General features: G+C 40.2%; 1 pseudogene; it reads right to left on the reverse strand.

Annotated features, from left to right (window-relative positions):
- LOC102826677 overlaps positions 1–17312 on the reverse strand; it is a 30023-nt pseudogene extending 12711 nt beyond the window's left edge.
- Positions 17313–20778: the final 3466 nt, after the last annotated feature.

The raw sequence follows: 20778 nt of genomic DNA on the forward strand, positions 1-20778 counted from the left end.
AGTGGAGCGGTCAGACTCAGTAAACCAAGGAAGAAAGGTGCGGTAATCTATTTCTGAAAAGTAGTCAAAACCTTATGGATCACACAGAGAGAGCACTGTCTGACTCACTTGATTTGGACAATCATCAGGAAAAGACAGTTGCTAAAAGGCACATTGTGTTTGGTGAAGTAGAGGGCCAACGAGGGAGAGGAAGACTCTTCCTTGGTGAGATGATGGAATGGCATAACAGCCACAATTATGAACTTGAAAAAGCCAGTGTTTGTTAGGATTGCACAGTAGTGAGCAATATTGCATTTTATTACACAAGGTGACCATGAGTCGGAATCAAGTTGATGACATTTGACAACTCCATGTCTTAAAGCTTACACTAAGTAACAGTCATGATGAATCCCTAGGGTTGGAGAGGAGAGGCAGCAGGTTATATTACTAGGGCCATGTTTTAACCTTGTTTGACAGAGTGTGATGAATGAGGCTTTCACAGACATGCTCATTGCAGGTAGATAGCCACCACGCAAACACAGTTTCCTACCCAGGTCACAATATACCCCATGAAGCCTTTCCCATAATAGATTGCACTTTTCCTAGGGGGCTGGATGCCTAAAGTCTCCCAGACACTCTGTCTTTATCACTTGAAGGGTATGAGTGAACCAACCAAATTGTCAATCCATGGAACTGTCCCCTTCACTTGACAGCAGTCATTTTTTGGCCATATCAATTCTCCTTTCTGTCCATTGCCATCCCTGCTCTTCTGATTGGGGCCTTTCTGCATGTGTTTGTTTTTGTTTTTATTTTTAATGCTTTCTGCAGATACCTGATCTCACCAATTTAGAGTTAATTTTTCTATCTTACTTTACACAGTTTTGGAGGTACCACATTGGTGACCCTGCACCATCTATTGTTTCAACAATCCAACATTTTAATTTTGTTCTTTATTAAATCTCAATGCTCTCTAGCAAAGAAGGATTGTTTCTACTTGCTGTTTGACCTTTACCCTCTTTGCAACTTTATTTTAGTTGTTGATAGTAGCTTTCCTCCTTGATCAATTGTGATTCCATTGTTTGTACAATGGTGTACAATAAACAATCCTTGTCTCTAAAATTGTACTGCTCTTTGCCTGAATTGTATTCACAGAAGAAACTGCCTCGTTTCTCTGGATTAAGCCTATTTAGTCAATATGGTGTTGATAAGACTTGGAGGTTTGGATTTATGGAAGTCCTGAATTTCAATAGGAAATTCTTCAACACATCTACTACAATCTGCAAAGTTGGTTTCTATTTTGCTGGACATTCTTACTTCAGATGTTGACAAAACAAGTTACTTCTTTGTTGACACCAGATTCCATTAAATCTTAAATTTTGTGAAGTCAAAATGGGGTGTGCTGGTTGTTAAGGGGAACTCAATTTTGTGGGTTTTGATTTTGGTTCATGTTGAAAGAAAGCAATAAAAAATAAAAATAAAAAAAAAAGCTTCTAACTAGCGGCATTTCACAGCTTTGGACTCCTCTGTTAAAGACAACAAACTAATCTCAGCCCAACCACTTAGAAATCATTCCTCATAATTCTGTTAGCAAACATTAGCTCACACTCATGCTTGTCAAAACCTCCTTCTATTCTACAAGGAAAGCAACTAGAAAATCAGAATCAAACCATCTGGAATCTTCTTTGGAGTAAAGACTCTAGAATCTCACCATAAAGCTAGTAATAGCAGGGCAGAACTGAAAAAGTGCTACTGATCTGCATCTTATCCTACCGGCTTTCTCTATTGAAAAACCTAAATAATTCACCTTAAGGTTATCAAAAAAATAGAGTGGTTCAACATGATGACCACGAAACTCTGAAATGTGATATTCTGGAGACAAGATCAATGTAATCAATAGTACTTTAGAAGGGTTGAGAAAATAATGTCATCAACCTGAATGCTATTCTAAACAGTATTTCTAACTATAGAAAAAATGTTTTAGCACACCCAAGGTTGTGTAAATCCTTTGATTCATATTCAGTGATGTCTAACTCAAGGTGTAAGCTTTGTTTGTAGGGAGTGGTGATGATCCTCTTTAGCATCCAACAGCACTGGACTGCTAACCAAAAGGTTGATGGTTCAAACCCACCAGCTGCTTTTCAGAAATGCTCTATGCAGAGTCACTATAAGTTGAAACTGACTCAACAGCACTTAACAACAACAACAATTCAATGTAATGTCCAAAGCTCATATGAACTCGAACATTTACTGAGAACCTTCTATGATCAGCCATTGAGCAGGATAGTTGTTGTTGTTAAAAGGATAAGGCAATAAGTTTTTGTGCTGGTGAAGTGCTATTGAGTTGGCTCCAACTCAGAATGACCCTGTCCAAGGGTTTGAACCGCTGACCTTGCATGATGGTATAAATATAGAAATGCTTAAGACATCTTTGCTCTCAAGGAATTTGAAATCTATTGGGAAAAACAGATACATAAGTAATTAAATACAATTTTGGATGTGAAATAATAGATGCATGAGGGATGGAAACATATGGGATGGCATTCAACCCAAGGGAAAGGTCTTGAAGGAGCAGTAAGAATTAGAATCATTATTCTAATTCCCTGCCTGATCAGTTTGTAATTCCTACCCAAGGGACCACAGTGCCTAGTCAAAACACAAAAATGATTTGGGGAAGTAGAGGATAAAGATTATGACAAAAAAAAATTATGTGAGCTTTTGACTCATCAAAGCATAAGAATTATGGAAGTGTGTGTGTGTGTGTGTGTGTTTGTGCGTGCACACATGTGCACGCACACAAATGCATACTGAGTAATTTTAGCCTTAGATAATGGGTATTTTTTACTGTACTTTAAAAACAGCTTGACAGAGAAATAATTGAATGAGAATTACAGTCTACACATGTGTAATATATTAGTTTCCTCACAGATTCAGAGATAGTTAGCAATCTGCCCAAATAGGCAGGAATCTACACACACACATACAAATCCACTCACAAAGGCTTTTACTTAGGCCTTGTTCATTTCAGAACTGCCTTTCAGAGAAAGAGTGTGACCCAGCTATGCTGAAAATGGATGTTAGCTTTGAGTTACATCTCCTCATTGTTTTTAAATCCTACTTGTTAAGGGAAAGGAAAATAGTGGTTGAGCACCTGTTGTTGTTGTTGTTAAGTGCCATTGAATGCATTTTGACTCGCAGCAACCCTGTATATTGCCAGGAGTGGTTGGTGGGAAATGCCAACTTTGCAGTCACCAGTCCAGTACTTATCCTAAAGCGCCACACCAGGACTCCACTATGTGTCAAGCATTATGCTGTATTTTTCCCCTTTATTATATTTACTTCATCTTAATAGTTCTCCAAGGCAGCATTGTTATGCTTCGCCCTCAATGCCCATCTCACTATATACTTTTAGATGAGGAAATGTGGATTTGAAAAGGTTGGAGTTCTTGCCAAGAGTTTCACAGCTAATATGAGCTGTTTTTAACATGTATACCCACTTTTTCCAAGGGTATTAAAGATTCTACAGTGCAAGGATTGTACCTTCTATTTCAACTGTACCTCACATCCCAAAAATAATAGTACAAGTCAGTCATAGCTATGTTGAGTTTCTTCAGTCTCTACCTGTATTCATTTAGGTAGACAATGAATACAGACTTTCAGTGCTTCATGTAAACAAGAGATAGCCAACCCCACGACCCCCATATCCCAAAAATCATACTAATGTCAAATATTGAACTATGGTAACCATAAATCACCAACATTATAACAACAACAAAACATAATGACGCTCGCTTTTGGGTAGCATAGCTTTTACCATATGTTTATGGAAATAACTCTGAAGATGCATTCCAAGAAAAAATAAAGATACTTAACATTGAAATCAAAACCTAAAGTCAAGATATTTCACAAAAACAAGGAATTCATATTGAAAGATAAATGGTCCATTGATACCAGAGGAACTGAAGAAGTTGGAAGATTTGCTTTCCCCTCCATCACTGTCTACTCTCTGATTTATCTTTGAGGCATAGGTACCACTTTATAAGGCTTCCATAACACTTCCTTGTTCCCTAAGTTAGTGATCACATTATACAAAAAACTGAAAACTCAACTCCCAAATTACATTAGGAAGAAGACAAAGGAACTAGGCATTAGTATAGTTAGTACTTCCTGAAAGATGGAATTACTTCCATGGAAGCACCAAGTGCAAGATACAGAATAGTAGGACCTCCAGTAGGAGTGCACGCAGGTTTGGTTCAGGTCAAGAAAGAAGTCAGTTACAACTCAGCCCAAGAGAAGTTTTGTAAATAAAACCCTGATAATAAGTATTGGGGCTAGGTCTTGTGTGCAACCAACTGGACTGACAAGGAGATGTAATCAACACCAAAGGGGACAGACCACAACACCAAGGTCAGACATCTTCTCGATAGATGAATACTGAATTTATATAGATCCCCTCTTTGTGTGAGGGTGAGAGTGCAAAAGGTTAAAAATAACAAAAATAAGATCCATGAAACAATTACTCCAATGAACTAGTAGAACATGTGAACTTTAGTCTTCATGATTCTGAGACCAGAAGAACTAGATGGTTCCAAGCTACCAATTGTTCTGATAGGGATCACATTAAAAGGTCCTCAAAAGAGTAAAATAAAATGTGGAACAAAACTCAAAATAATTTTAAAAGAGAGAAAGAAAGAAAAATAAAATGACCAGGTTTATTGTTCAGAAAGAGATTGGAGGAACCTGAAACTATTTCCCTTGGTAACCCATTAGGTCTAGAACTGAACTAACTCCCATGGCTTAATTTTCAGCCAACTGGTAGACAGCTAGGTATATAGCAGGGACAACACTAAAGAGGTAGACACACCATGGAATGGTCAACCATTCAAGATCAAAAAGGCCACATTTACATAAGGACAAAATTCAGAAGCATTGGAAAGGTGGTTGAATGAAAACAATCATAGGGAGGAAATGGAGTAAGTGAGGTTACACCGAGGAGATGACAATCATTGAGATGAAACGAAGGCTATGAGTTGTTGAATGTAAAACTGATGACCTACTGTGTAACCCTTCACTCAAGTCACAATAAAATTAAATTATTTTAAATAATTTTAATATCCATGAAAAGTTATTACAGAACAAGGAAAGGTCATGCTAAAGACTTGGATAAAAGTTAGGAGACTCTGAAAATGGTATGCAATTATTAAGCAACAAAATGATTAAAATCCTTATTAGAATTTCTAAATATATAATCTTTCTGAAATTGGAGAGAAATCCATAGAAGAAAAGAGATTGTGATTTAAGAATAGCACAATGAGAAGACAATAATAGCTTGAACAAAGATGGCAAGGACACTAAAATTAAGTAAGACTTAAACCCACAATGGAGGTTACCATGACTAAATACACTGTATGAAATAAAATCAATGAAAACAAACCGAAAAACAAAATAATAACCACTTATGAGAAAGAGACCTGAATAATTGAAGAAAAGGACTACACAAGACATAATTAAGCATTCCTAAGTTAACTACAATTGGAATTATTTTCACTTACTTATTTATTACTATTAATGAGTGCCTACTACTGGACTCCTGGTGTGTTATAGGATCAGCACAGGACTGTGAACTACAAAGTCAGCAGTTCAAACCCACCAGCTGCCATTCGGAGGCTCTATGCAGGGTCTCTATGAGTTAGAACTGACTCAACGGCATTTAACAACAACTATTGGCCAGGAGTCCTGGTATGGCACACTATAGATAGCCACAAGGTCAACAATTCCAATCTACCAATGACTCTGAGGGAGAAAGATGAGCTTTTCTACTCCCATGAAGATTTACAGCCTAAGAAACTAAATATAGGGTTGCTATGAGTAGAAACTGACTCAATGGCACAAAGCCACTAACCAACACCAGTTTAAAATTAGAAGCTAAAGGTACATATGGCTTTCCTCCCAGTCTTAAAGGGAATTATAGTGGCAATAGAAATAATGCTGAGAATTGTATGGAGGGATACCAGTAGACCAAAGCTTCTATCAAAGCTCTGAAAGATGTAGCACCCATAGCAAGTGCAGTGGATATGGGAACCTCCATGGAAAACCTGTTCAAAATCAACACGTACACAGAACAGGGGTGAGATGAAAGACATAATTGAGGTCACTGAATGAAGAACTGTGCAGTGGTGGCATTTGTTCCTATGCTGAAGTCACAGAAGCACAAAGGAAGAAGAGCCAGAAATGGAGTAAGTCTTTTGGACCCAGGATCGCTGCACTAACAAATTCATAGACTCAAGGGAAAATTGATGGCAAGGACCTTCCTCTAGAGATGACAGAGAGAAGTCATCTTTTAGAACTGGTATCCCAAATTTGGACTTCTAGACTCCTAAACTGTGATATAATAAATTTCTATTTTATGTTTGTTAAAGCCATCCATTTGTGGTACTGCTGTTACAGACACACTAGATAAGTAAGACAGAATTTAGTACTGAGACTAGAATACTTCTCCAACAGATACCTAATATGTGGAGGCAGTTTTTGAACTGGGTAATGAATACAGTTTGGAAGAGTTTAAGGTTCCTACAGTAAAAGCCTAGATGGCCTTGAAGATTTTGAAGAGACCATAGGTGGAATTACAAACATCAATACAGTTCTGAGGAATGGTGTACCTTTAGAAACTTGTCAGTGGAGCTACATTTGCCAGCCTATGGCACCAAAGAGTTGAGCACCTTTAGGCCAAGGCTTACTGGTGGAGTGGAACATCTCTGAGCATTTAGCAGTAGAGCTTAAGAGCATTTGTAACACTTGACTGAGCAGGATAGAGGCTGTGCTGGCCTCTTTGAGAGAGTAGGAACCAGGAAGCAGAAGCTGAAGAGACAGAATGGGAAGCAGAGTTACCTAAGGTTCAAAAGGTAAGGTTATAACCCCTGTGGTCTCAAAGTATGGAGTAGTGGCTTCTTGAATTTCTAAGTTGGGCCACAGCATCCTATTTCAAATAGTCAAGTCTTCAGTTCTGGAGTATGGGCTGCCATCCACAAGTGCCAAGAAGATGGAGTCACAGTCACTGCCCAAAGCTTAAGGGATATGACTGCCACGATCAAGAGGAAGATGAATGGGGGCCTGCCATCAGAGGGACTAGGAGAATGGGGCTGCTCAAAGCCAAGGGAGCAGAATCGCATCCTAGCAGGCCTGGAAGTGGAGCTAAGTTGAGGCCCAACGAGTCTTCACCCAGAATCATAACTAGCGCCCAGAGTCTGAAGGACAGGGCCATTGGCTAGATGGCCTCAGAGAATAAGGGATCATTGTCAAGCATTGAGAGCTAATGTATATTGTTCTGCTGGACTTTTGACTTGCTTGATGCCCATCATCACTTTCTTCCCTCTAATTTCTCACAGTTGTAATGGAAATGGCTGCCTTGTGCCTGTTCCACCACTGTACGTTGAAAGCCAATAAAATACATTCTAGATTCACAGATGAAGAGGAATTTTGTCCCAGGATAGTATTTAGACTTTTTGTTGACTTAAGACTTTTGAGTAGACTTAAAACTTTTAGACTGATAAAACGGGATGTATATATTTTATATGTGGCAAGGACATAAATTTTGGGAGACCAGAAGGTGAAATGTTATGGATTGAATTGCGTCCTTCAAAAATATGTGTCTACTTATTAGACCATGATTCTGATTATTACGTAATTATCCTCCATTTGATGACCTGATGTAATTGTCCTATATGTTGTAAATCCTAACTGTTATGATGTTAAAGGAGTCTTGGTATGATGTTATGGGTTAATGCACTGGACTACAAAGTTGGTTTGAACCACAAGATCAGCGGTTCAAGGCCACCAGAAACCTTTGAGTTGGAACTGACTCTAGGGCACTTAACAACAACAATAATGATGCCAAAGAGGCAGGATTCATGGAAGTTATGCTAATGAGATGCAATCTACAAGATTAATTGCATCTTGAGTCAATCTCTTATGAAATATAAGATAGAATGAACAAGCCAGCAGAGATCCGAGAGACTTCCTACCACCAAGACAGAAGAACATGGAATAGAGTGAGACCTTTGGACCCAGGATTGCTGCACTGAGAAACTCCTAGACCCAGGGGGAAATTGACAACAAAGAAATCCCCCTTGAGCTGACAGAAAGAGGAAACCATCCCTTGGAGCTGACATCTTGAATCTAGACTTCTAGCTTCCTAAAGTGTGAGATAATACAAGCCATCCACTTGTGGTATTGCTGTTAGAGCAGCACTGGGTAGGTAAAACCAAAATAATCAAGCCCACTGCCATCAGGCTGATTTGAAGACATAATAACCTGATACAGGATTCCCAAAACTACAAATCCTTTCAGGAGCAGACAACCTCACCTTTCTCCTACTAAGTGGCTTGTGTGTTTGAACCACTGACCTTATGGTTAGAAGTCCAATGCCTAACCCAAAGCATCACCAGGGTTTCTTAGTAGATAACTAAGAAACAAGGGACATTTACAAAGCATTAAACATTTGAAATCAGTGTCCTTAGAGAAGATACTGTTTCCAGTTGACAAAAATCATACCTCCAATAAAGGGACATAATTGAACAGAATTAATGAAATTTTAAAATAGTATTGCTAGGGCTTCTGGCAAGATGGTGGATGAGGCAGACATACTATATAGACCTTCTACAACAAAGGTATGAGAAGACAAAATAAAACAGACACAGATGAAAATTCTAGCAACCTGAACTTCAGAGGAAAGGTTAGAGAGGTGGGTGGAGTGCTTTCTGGGAGGAGAGGCCAAGCAGGGACAGTGGGAGGGGGACAATAATTGGTGAACAGATGGCCAGACTCAGCTCCAACATCTTGTGAGCAACTTTGGCAGCAGAGGGAGGCCTGGCAAAGCAGATTAGTGTGGGAGACAGAGAAGGTGCGATATTTCTTCTTTTTCCCCATGCTCCTCTGGTGACCAGAAATGTGGCCAGCTCCCGCCCTCATCTACCCCCAGTGCACTCTGCTCTCCAGGAGTTCGGAGACTCACGTGGTTTGAGTCACACCAATGTGAAGTGGGGGCCGGCTGCACCAATTTGGTATGCCGCTTTAGTGCCTGAATGAGGTGGACTTGGCTCAAGAACTATAAAACCCAAAGAGCCACCAGAATCGTACTTAACTAGTCACCATGCCTACAGCTTCCTTGTGGTCCTAAAAGATACCAAAACTAGCTCCATCAAGCATCCCCACCAACGACTTCTGGACTGGGCACCCCAAACATAGATAACACCCAGGTCAATAGGAACTGCATCTAGGGCTAGGAACTCTGTTGTCACGTCTTTTCCACAAGCACTTAGTGAGTATCTTGAATTGTAGGAGCCCACCAATGATTCCTCCCCTCTGAGTCCAGCAACTGCACTGTTTGATGTCCCAGAGGAAACAGTTTTAACTCACACAAAGGAACAAGATGGAACAGCTCAAACAAATGATCAAGATGCAGAGCCAGAAAGTAATTCTGAGGAAGAAAAGATACTGAAACTAACTGAAAAAGAATAAAAAACAATGATAGTTAGATACCTTCAAAGGATCGATAGAAAGGTCAAGGAAAGCAAGGAGCAGCTAATGGGTTTGATCTGTTGATCTTGTGGTTTGCAGTCCAGTGCTGATCCTACAGTACCACACCAGGAAGCAAAACTACAAAACTGAAAAAATAGGGAACTAGACATATCAATGTATAATGTAGTCAACTAAAAAGGAAAAAGAGGGAATGGTATAGATAAAGAACATCCAAATGGCAAGGAAGTCAAGTAGATTTCAAAATAAAGCATACTTCTTAGAGCAGGGGGAAAAAAAATTAATAAATAACAGAATTCCAAAGAAAAAGAATACACTCATACAGCAAAATAAAAAAAAAAGAAAAAGTAAAAATATTCAGTAAACATTATACAACAGAAATGCAAATGACAAGAAAACCCACAAACAAATGAATTCAGCATAGAATATTATGTGGAACAAATAACCTAGCAGCACAACAAAAAAATTAATGGAAAAAAAGGACAACAATCAATTCATACCTATTGATAATTACACTGAATATAAATTGATTAAATGTGCCAGTAAAGAGACTCAAAGAGTAGAATGGATAAGAAAATAGGATTCTTCAATAGGCTGTACTCAAGAGATAAAATGAAAAGTTAAATCTAAATGCCTATTAATGGAAGAATTGTTAAACAAATTATGGTACATACATACAATGGAATTCTGTGATGAATCTGTGAAACACCTCAAACGTGGTTGAGCCTGGAGGACATTATGCTGAGTGAAATTAGTCAATCACAAAAGGACAAATGTAGCATGAGATTAACATTGTAAAAAAAAAATTTTTCAAAGGGTTTTCTTCATAGAAGAAATAATCTATTATGGTTACAGAAGGGAAGGGAAATTATTCATGGGCTAGAAGGTAAGCAGAGGTTCACATGGGTGACAAGGCAGGCAATACACAACAAGAGGGAGGTTAACAGAGGAAAAAAGAAGGTAGTGGGATGCAATACTTAAAGTGAATAGAGGAAAATGCTTTTAATTATTGGAACATGGAGGGGATTACAACCATGTAATGAAGAAAAGCATATGATTTGTTGAATGTAAAATTGATGATCTTCTCTGTAAACTTTCAGTCAATTCACAATAAAAAGTTTTTATTTTAAATAATAATAATAAAATACAGCATTCACACAAAAAGACGTAAGTAGGAGTTGTCAATCAGGCATAACCCAGAGACTGCATGTCATAGAAGGTGCAAAGGTCCTGAAGTTAGGATTAAGGGCCTACCTTGATGTGCTTGAAGAATAATCAGGAAGCTACCATAACTAGATTGTATTGAGTAAGGGGGAGGGAATATATATATATATATTTGCTCAAATTAAGTATTCAATTCAATAGGATAACTGGAAGAAAACATTGGGGAAAAAAATCTTCCAGGTTTAAGAATAAATGTCAAATCTTAGAAAGAGGGTAAGAAAAGCTAAGACAGAATTAATCCAAGAGGACCACAACTGTCTAATATAAGTTCCAGAAATAGAACTGTAATATGGAAAGGATATATAAATCACATAACCAAAGAACAATTCCCCAAACTGATGAAACTGATGATACTCAGGTTCTCACAATCCTCCTAATATTTAATAACATAAAAGCTAAAGGTTATAGTGAGGATATATATATAGCAGCCCAGGCTAGTTACAATGGGCAGAGAAGAAAAATGGGCACATCTTATGCCTATCTTGGATAGCAGAGGTCAATGAAATAATGTTTTCAAAGTTCTGAAGGATGATTTGAACATAGGATACTATACATAATAGCCAAACTATCAGTCAAGTTCAAGGACAAAATAAAAGACATTTTCAAACGTGCATTAGCTCACAAAGTTTGATTTCCATAACCACTTTCTGAAAATATTATTGAAAATTTAGTTCACTGAAACAAAAAAAAAAAAAGGGAAAAAGTAATAATTAAATAAAGATTTGTTGTTGTTAAGTGCCGTCGAGTCAGTTCTGACCCATAGCGACCCTGAACAGGGTTTCTGAGGCTGTAAATCTTTACTGGAGCAGATAGCCTCATCTTTCTCCCTCAGATATGGGATCCCAAACACCGTTTAATCAACCTAAAACACAAAGAAAAGAGATTCCAGGTTGACAGCTGTGCTGCAGGCCCAGAAAGTACATTAGGGAGCTCAACTAGTGGGTAGTGGTTTCATTTAAAATGAATGAATCTTAAAAACATTTTTCTGAATGAACTGTCTGTCAGAAAGGGACCCACTTATATGAACTGTTTAGAACAGACAAAAGTATAGCGACCAAAGCTTGCTGTTGTTGTTGTTACATGCTGTGGAGTTGGTTCCAACTCATAGCGACCCTGTATAGGGTTTCCGAGGCTATAAATCTTTACCGGAGCAGAAAGCCTCATCTTTCTCCCGTGGAACAGCTGGTAGTTTTGAACTGCTGGCCCTGAGGTTAGCGGCCCAATTCGCAATCACTATGCTACCTTACAAAACACAGGTGGGATGGAGAGGGAAAGAAAGATACATTGCTTAGGCAACACTGAGCTCTGTTAAAATCAAGGGGACCATTTGGAGACAGATAATGTTAATGCTTGAGCAACATCATAAATATAGCTAATGTCACTGAATTGTACACATGAAGAATATTGAAAAGGCAACCGAGTACCTATATATCAGTAACCAGTAGTTACAGTATGAGCGAAGTAAGGTCACCTGTTCAGAAAGGGGGCCCAGCAGGGAGACTAGGCAGCCAAAAACCATATGAATGGCGTCAGAGCTTAGGCAAGGTGAGTAGGGCAGGTTTGCAGGAGTCATTGTAACAACAGCCTAGCTCAGGTGTAAAGCCTAAGCCAGATGGAGGGTATCCACACAAAGAGTGGGTAGCATTGATGAGGGGGTCACTGGATATTTATACGTACAGAATGCTAAATATTATATCTAATACCCAAATGTCAGTCTCTCGTGCTGTGGTGACTTACATGTTGCTGATGCTAGAATCTATGCCACCAGTATTTCAAATACCAGCAGGGTCACCACAGGTTTCAGGAGAGCTTTCAGAATAAGACAGACAAGGAATAAAGCTCTGCTGAGCTGCTTCTGAAAATTAGTCAATGAAGACCTGATGGAACACAATAGAATGCTGTCTAACTTGCTTGCTTTGGATACACCATTAGGAGGATCAATTGCTAGATCGTCATGTGTTTTGAAGCAGAAGGCCAGCAAAGAGGAGAGATGGAGTGGCAAAATGGACACAACAGTGGACCCAAATATACCAGCTACTGTGACTGGGCAACACTGTTCTGTTATAGCTAAGGTCACCAAGAGTCAGAGTTAACTCAATGACGGCTGTCTACTATCTATGAATGTTACAGGATTTTATTATTGCTCTTTCATTATGGCTGAAGTATTCCTTGGACTTGATCATGGCTGTATCACCACCCACCACATACCCTGGCCCTTTGATATATAAATATACAGGACTAGAAAACCTCTGAGGAGATACTAAAAATCAGGAGGACCCAGGAATTTTTTGAGAGATAGATATTAAGATACTAGCCCAAGTGTCTCTGGAGTTTCCATTTTCTTAGACCATCTTTGCTGTTCTGATGGCTCCAATTTAGAGGAGAGAGACAGCAAATGGTGGTGGTGGGAACTTGGGCTCTGAAAATAGATGCTGGTGTTTGAAACCATGTTTCACCCTATACAGCCTGATCTTAAGCAAGTCACCAAGCTTCTGTGTGCCTTTCTTCCCTCTTTGCACAATGGGGAGAAAGTAGTAGTATTTACTTCATAGATTTGTTAAGAAGATACATGTGACAATCTATATTGAATATCTGACACAGTACATGACATATGCTAAACACTTAGTCAAATGTGATGATTATTATGGTGAATATAGGAAGGGGCAGCAAAGCTCCTCTGCATCCCAGTGTAGTCACTGATGCTGTTGGACACATATTTCTGTCTCTCTATAGTCCAGGCACAAGTTGGGCCCATATGACTAGTTCTAGTCAATGGCATGATGTGTGCCACTTCTAAGCCAAAGCACTTAATTGCAAGTATAAAACCCTCCAGGTCTCCTGTTCCCTTTAATACAGTTACCTGCACCTTTCTAGAAGGTGACTTCTCAGTCAACTTGCAGCCCTGACAGCTAACATCAGGCGACCCCGTGGACTTCAAACAGCATACAGCATAAACAAAATATGAAAGAAGCCTTTGTTATTTCAAGTCACTGGAACGTGGGCGTTTTTTGTTACCTACCTCAACCTATCTTTTCCTGACTAATCTATCACAACTACTACCCACCTAACAGCCAAAAGAATGCCCAGCTGAGGAGGAAAGATTTTGAGTTGTTAACTGTTTCTGAGTACAGTGAGTAACCAAGACTTAAAAACCTGCTCTTACTCAATAAGAACGTATTAGTTATTCATTTCTGCACAGCCAATGATCCCAACACCAAGGGACTTAGAATAGCAAGTATGTGTTATCTCATAGTTTGTGTGGAGTAGGCATTCAAGCAGAGCTCAGCTGGGTCCTCCACCTTGGCGTCTCTCACAAGACTACTCAAGGTGCCAATTAGGCTCCAGCTATCTCAAGACCCCACTCTTAAGCTTCAGTCTAAGCACGGACTCTTTGACAGGATTCAGTTCCTCAGTGGCTGTTATTCAGAGGCCACCTTCAGTGCCTTGCCACATGAGCCTTCTATACAGTGGTCACAACATGGCAACTTGCTTCAGCTTGCAAGCAAATGAGAAGAGCCAGAGAGAACAGGAGCAAAACAGTAGTCAGTATTTTGCTAACTAATCTCAGAAGTAACAGCTCATTAATTTTTGCCACATTCTATAAAGCATTGGACCACAAGGTCATTTTGAACCACAAGGACGGCAGTTCAAACTCACCAGCTGCTTCTTGGAAACTCTATACAGGGTCACTATGAGTCAGAACCAATTCAAGGGCACTTAACAACAATAACAATTTGTTAGAAGTAAGACACCAGATCCAGTCCACACAAATGAGAATAGATTACACAAGGGTAGGTCTAACAGGAAGTGAGAATTATTGGGAACCATTTTAGAAGTTGAGGAGATCTGGTAGCGTAGTGTTTACGAGTCAGGCTGCTAACCTCAAGGTGAGCAATTTAAAACTACCATCTGCTCCAGTGGAGAAAGGTGAGGCTTTCTGCTCCCATAAAGATTTACAGTCTCAGAAACCCTGTGCAGGGTCGCTATTGAGTTGGAACCAATTCCACGACACATAATCACCACTGCCACCACCACCACCACCAACACCACCACCACCACAGATGTCCATGTGAGGATAGCATAGTTCATTTTGAGATCCCAGGCCTGGAAGAGGGGAGGAAACGTATTTTCTTTTCACTCTCATTCCCATCAGAAGCTACCACCAGATCAGTAATGATGATAGTTGGCAAGAACCAATGGTTGAGGAGGCTAGCAGTTTAACAGTAACACTGTGGGATGGAGAGAGCAATTCTTCAGGTCCCTCTCCACATGGTGGTTGAAGTAGAGTGTGCAGCTGCATCAAGAGAGACAGTGGACCAGAAATGGAAGCCGAGACGATGACATGGACAGATGGAGTGGCTGGGGAAGCAGGAATCAGGGAGGGAGAAGGGCTGTGTGCTGACAGCCGGGGGTCAGGCCTGTGTGGTGTACCCATTGGTTGTCTGATGATGCATGGAGGGGATTGTAATCATTGCAATGAAATGAAATACGATAGGATGAATATAAAACTGACATTCTCCCATGTAAACCCACATAATTCACAATAAAAAAGAAAGAGAGAGAGAGACAGTGGAAATCATCTTTCCCAACTTCCAGTTGCTTGACAGATTCACCAGCTTTAATTGGGGGCCACTGATGCTGAAGCTTCCCCAGGCCTCAAGGTGGCATACTTGGGTCTGACTCTAGCTCTCTGGCAGGCACAACCTGGAGGAAGTCCTATATAAAAAGGACTTGAGAAAAAAGATTATCCTGGTATGGCACTATAGGATAAGCACTTAATTGCTAACCAGAAGGTTAGCCACTCCTTGGAAACCCTATACAGGGTTGCTATGAATAGGAACCGACTCCATGGCACTCAACAACAACAACCATTGATGAGACAGCAGAGTGACACTTAGAGCCAAAGTTAAGTTGATTTTAAAATAAATTGTACTTCACGAGTGAAGGCCTCTCTTTCTTATTTCTTACAAGGAGTATCTCAAACATGCAAAGTAGACTATACCATCAATAACAATCATCATTGTTACTGATAGAGGTGTTGTTGAGGGCTGACCAACAGGGGCTAACTGTTTACAAGCCTATGGCAATTGACATGGACTATGAAGTAATTTGTTGTTGTTATGTACTGGCGAGTCGATTCTGACCCATAGCAACCCTGTATAGGGTTTCCAAGGAGCAGATGGTGATCTTGAACCGCTGACCTTGTGCTTCAAACTGACTTTGCAGTCTGGCACATTAACCCACAGCATCACACCTAGATCAGACTATTTCCATTTGATAGTTAGGAAAAAGGTTTAAGAAACATCCTAAGATCACACAGCTAGGATAGCATAGACAAGTCTGCTTCCTACAGCCACGTGAACTTTGCTCTGCAGATTCCCCAGGGAACAATATCCACAATGTGAATGTGTTCCCTGAGATTGAGGATTGCAGACTTCATGAAGGTTGGTGGAGCCTAAGTTCTCCCACTACTCCATTGCCAGCAAGCACAGACCACTACAAAGTACTGTCAGTACTCAGAACCCCTCTGAGCTCCTGTGTCCCATGCCTTCTCTATTAAATGTATCATCTTCAGCACATGAGGATTACACAAAATGTCAGGTATAAGTCAAATTTCTATCAAAGACAAGCACACTGTGCCTCACTACTTGTGAAAACATGGATAACAGACCACTTGAAAAAATAACTATAGAGTGTGGGCAGAGAGCATAAGCCAGGTATGGGGTCTCACTCTCTGCTGGTGGAGAGAACGAACAAAAATGGTAACCCCGATAGACTACACACCTTCATCATCTGACCATTTGCCCACTAAGATTTCAGTTGTGTATTCCATGATGCTTCAGCATAGTCTTAACAAGTGCCCCGTCAACACTGTCATAAAAGCAATTATACAAAAGGAACCACTAGAGAATGCGCATCCCACACCTCTCAACCTGCCCCTCTAGCTCTATTCTGGCCAGACATTGTCCCAGCAAGTTTTAGCACATAAATGGACAAGTCCAACAAGGCCCTTCATTGCTGGAATCAGAAATAACTGCTGAGTACCCGAAAGTGCCAAGCAAGATGTTGCCTCAAGCAATTTAATAATAAAAAGGCTGGTCGCCACCCCAAGGAAGGTGATGGATATTTAGCATTTCCGCCTCTCTCCAGTTCCACACACGAAAAACAGGCTGTGAACCTTTGGCATATTCTACTTTCAGATCACCTGCCACCCCAACGGGCATTGTTTCCAATCAAGACTGTGTGCGAATGGAGATGATAAAGTCCTTCCCTGGAGAAAAAGAGGTTCCATTTATAGAGAAATGGAACGGGGAGGGGAAAGGATGGTAAGAAGCAGCCATCAGGTCCCCAGGCAGGGTTAGCAAAATATGTTAAAGCTCCCATCTCAAGGTGAAGGGAGAAGGAAAACAGACACAATGCTATTAATACCAAGTCGCTTTAGGCACCATAGTTGGAGTGTGGCAAACCAAGGGTTCAGCAGGAAGCGTACCGAGAGCCCATCGCTGTCGATGACGGACGGACAGGCAGACAAATGGAACAGAAGGCAACCTCAGAGCCAGGCCCTCCCCGGGCTGCATTCTCACGGCAAAGATTGCATTGTTGTTGTTAAATGCCATCAAGTGGGTACCGACTCATAGCAACCCTATATAGGGTTTACGAGGAGCATCTGGTGTGCTTGAACTGCTGACCTTGTGGTTCAAAGCGACCTTGCAGTCCAGTGTATTAAACCATAGTGTCATACCAGGACTGCAAAAGCAGGGGCAAAAAGTTAAAACCAGTCAGCCTGAGCGGTAAGAAAAGAGATCCAGGACCTTATAGAGAAAAGGAGTGTTATTAGTGTAAGCCAGGACCCATTCTCCTCAGGCATTCAAACAAGTCAGCAGTGCTCCTGCTGAACTCACTCTGATCTCCAAACCATCCTGTTTCACAGCTGCAGGAGGGTCAAGTGAGGTCATGGCCCAAACAACACCCACTTCTCCATGGGACCAGCACTGTGCTACGTGCTTTGTGTGCATTAGTTCATTATATTATTCCAGGAACTCAGTAAGGCAGGTATTATCATTCCCACTTCACAGATGCAGAAAAGACAGCTCACAAGATTTTAGGTCCCTTGTCCAAGGTCTTATGGGTGTAAGGATATTTCTGGCTTCAAAGCTCATGGTTTTTGTTTGTTCTCTTTGTTCCTGCAGCAGTTGCTGCATTACCACAAGTGACTATCTCTCAGCTACCTGACCACTAACTAGTACCACCATTGATGGTAGCTGGTTGCCACTCTTTCCCTTCTCATTCCTCACTAGCAAATGATTACAGCTCCTCAGCAGCCACTTGCCATATGTCAGGGACAGTGGTGGTTTAGTGGTAGAATTCATGCCTTCCATGCTGGAGACCTAGACGTCTCACTCAATGTAACCCTGCGTAGTCACCACTCTATCGAGGTCTGTATGCTGCTATGAAGCTGAACAGGTTCCCACAGAACTTCCAGACTAAGTCAACCTAGGAAGAAAGACCTGGTGGTCTACTTCTGAAAATCAGTCACCCAACTCATCATGGGCATAGCATGAGACTAAACAGAATTTCATTCCATTGTGCATGGGGTAATCATGAGTCAACAGCCAAATCGATGGCAGCTAACAATTACTGTTGTTGTTGTTAGGTGCTGTGGAGTCAGTTCTGACATATAGTGACCCTACACACAACAGATAAGAAACATGGCCTGGTCCCACACCATTCTCGCAATTGTTGTTATGTTTTCAGAAATAGATTTGCTATACCTTTTTTCCTTGTTTGTCTTACTCTGGAACTGTTGACCTTCTGATACCTGAAACACAGGTGGCATAGCTTGCAGCAGCAAAGCAACATGTAACCACTGACAAAATGACAGATGGGTGGTGGTTTAAGACATTTGTTGTTGTTAGGTGACATCAAGTCAGTTCAAACTAATAGCAACACTGTGCACAACAGAGCAAAACACTACCTGGTCCTGTGTTAGCCTCACAATTGTTTGTATTAGTTTGATGGCATTGTTGCCATCACTGTGCCAATAAACCATCTTGTTGGGGGTGTCCTTCTTTTACATTGATCTTCCAATTTACCAAGCATAATATCCTTCTCTAGGAACCGGTCCCTCCTGATAACGTCTTAAGTATGGGATACCAAGTCTCCATATCCTCACTTCTAATGGGCATACTAGCTGTAATTTTTCCCAGACAGATTTGTTTGTTCTGGCACTCCATGGTACTTTCAATATTATTCCCAAGCACCATAACTCAAATGCCTTCATTCTTCTGTGGTCTTCCTTATTCATTATCCATCTTTCACATGCATACAAAGCTATTGAAAATACCATGGTTTGGGTCAGGCACATCTTAATCCCCAAACTATATCTTTGCTCTTTGACACTTTAAAGAGGTATCTTGCAGCCAATTTGCTAATGCAATATGCCTTTTGATTTCTTGACTGATGCTTCCTTGAGTGTCGATTGTGGATCCAAGCAAAATGAAGTCTTTAACAACTTCAATATTTTCTCTGTTTACGTGTTCATTGGTCCAGTTGTGAGGATTTTCATTTTACATCGAGGTGCAATCTATACTGAAGGCTGTAGCCTTAGATCTTCATCAGTAAGTATTTCAAGATCTCTTAGCTTCCAACAAGCAAGACTGTGTCATCTGCATATCACAGATTGTTAATGAATCTTCCTGCAGTCCAGATGCTAAATTCTTCTTCATAAAATCCAGCTTCTTGTATAATTTGCTCAGCCTACAGATTGAATAAGTAGAGTGAAAGGCACAACCCTGACACATACCTTAAGTGTTCTTTAATATCCATTATTCACAATGGTATCCATTGTTTGTTATGACCCACGCAGTTGACTGCCTTTGCATAGTCAATAAAGCACAACTAAGCATGTTTCTGGTATTCTCTGCTTTCAGTCAAAATTCATCTGATGTCAGCAATGATACTCCTCATTCTATGGCCTCTTCTGAATCTGCCTTGAATTTCTGACAGCTCCCAGTCAATGTACTGCTGCAATCGTTTTTAAATTAACTTCAGCAAAATTTTACTCGCATGCAATATTAATGAAGTTGTCAGATGATTTCCACATTGTGTTAGTTCTTTCTTTGGAATGGGCAAAAATATTTCTCTTTTATAATCAGTTGGCCAGGTAGCTAGCTGTCTTCCAAATTTCTTGGCATAGACAAGAGAGTGCCTCCAGCACTGCATTAATCTGTTGAAAGACTTCAATTGTATTTATTTCATCAATTCCTGGAGTCTCATTTTTCACCAATGTCTTCAGCACAACTTGGACCTCTTCCCTTACTATTGTTGGTTCTACCTCTTGAAATGGTTGAACACTGTCCAGTTCTTTTTGATACAACAACTCCGTGTATTCCTTCCATCCTTTTTTCCCACCGTATTCAGTACTTTGCCCATAGAATCTTTCAAAATTGCAACCTGAGGCTTGAATTTTTACTTCAGTTCTTTCAGCTTGAGAAATACTGAGTGTGTTCTTCCCTTTTGGTTTTCTAACATCAAGTCTTTATGATACTTTTTCTTCTCAAGTTGCCCTTTGAAATTTTCTGTTCAGCTCTTTTACCTCATCACTTCTTCCTGTCACTTTAAGGAATTCTGGTAGCATAGTGGTTATGAATTGGGCTGCTAATTTCAATATCAGCAGTTCAAAACTACCAGATATTCCTTGGGAGAAAGATGAGGTTTTCTGCTCACTTAAAGGTTAACAGCCTCAGAAACCCTGTACAGGGTCACCATGAGTTGGAACCAACTCCATGGCACATAACCACAACCACCACTTCCATGTTCAAGAACAGTTCCAGAATCTCTTCTGGCATCACTTTGGTCTTCTTATTATTTCATCTTTTTTAATGACCTTTTGGTTTCTTCATGGATGATGTTATTGATGTCATTCCACAACTCTTTGGTCATTTGTATCTAATGCATCAAATAATTCTTAAATTGGTCTCTAAATTCAGCTGGGATGTATTTGAGGTCACATTTTGGCTCATGTGGATGGACTTGTTTTAATTT

The sequence above is a fragment of the Chrysochloris asiatica genome, unplaced genomic scaffold (assembly GCF_000296735.1).
Source record: "Chrysochloris asiatica unplaced genomic scaffold, ChrAsi1.0 scaffold00012, whole genome shotgun sequence".
Taxonomy (NCBI): domain Eukaryota; kingdom Metazoa; phylum Chordata; class Mammalia; order Afrosoricida; family Chrysochloridae; genus Chrysochloris; species Chrysochloris asiatica.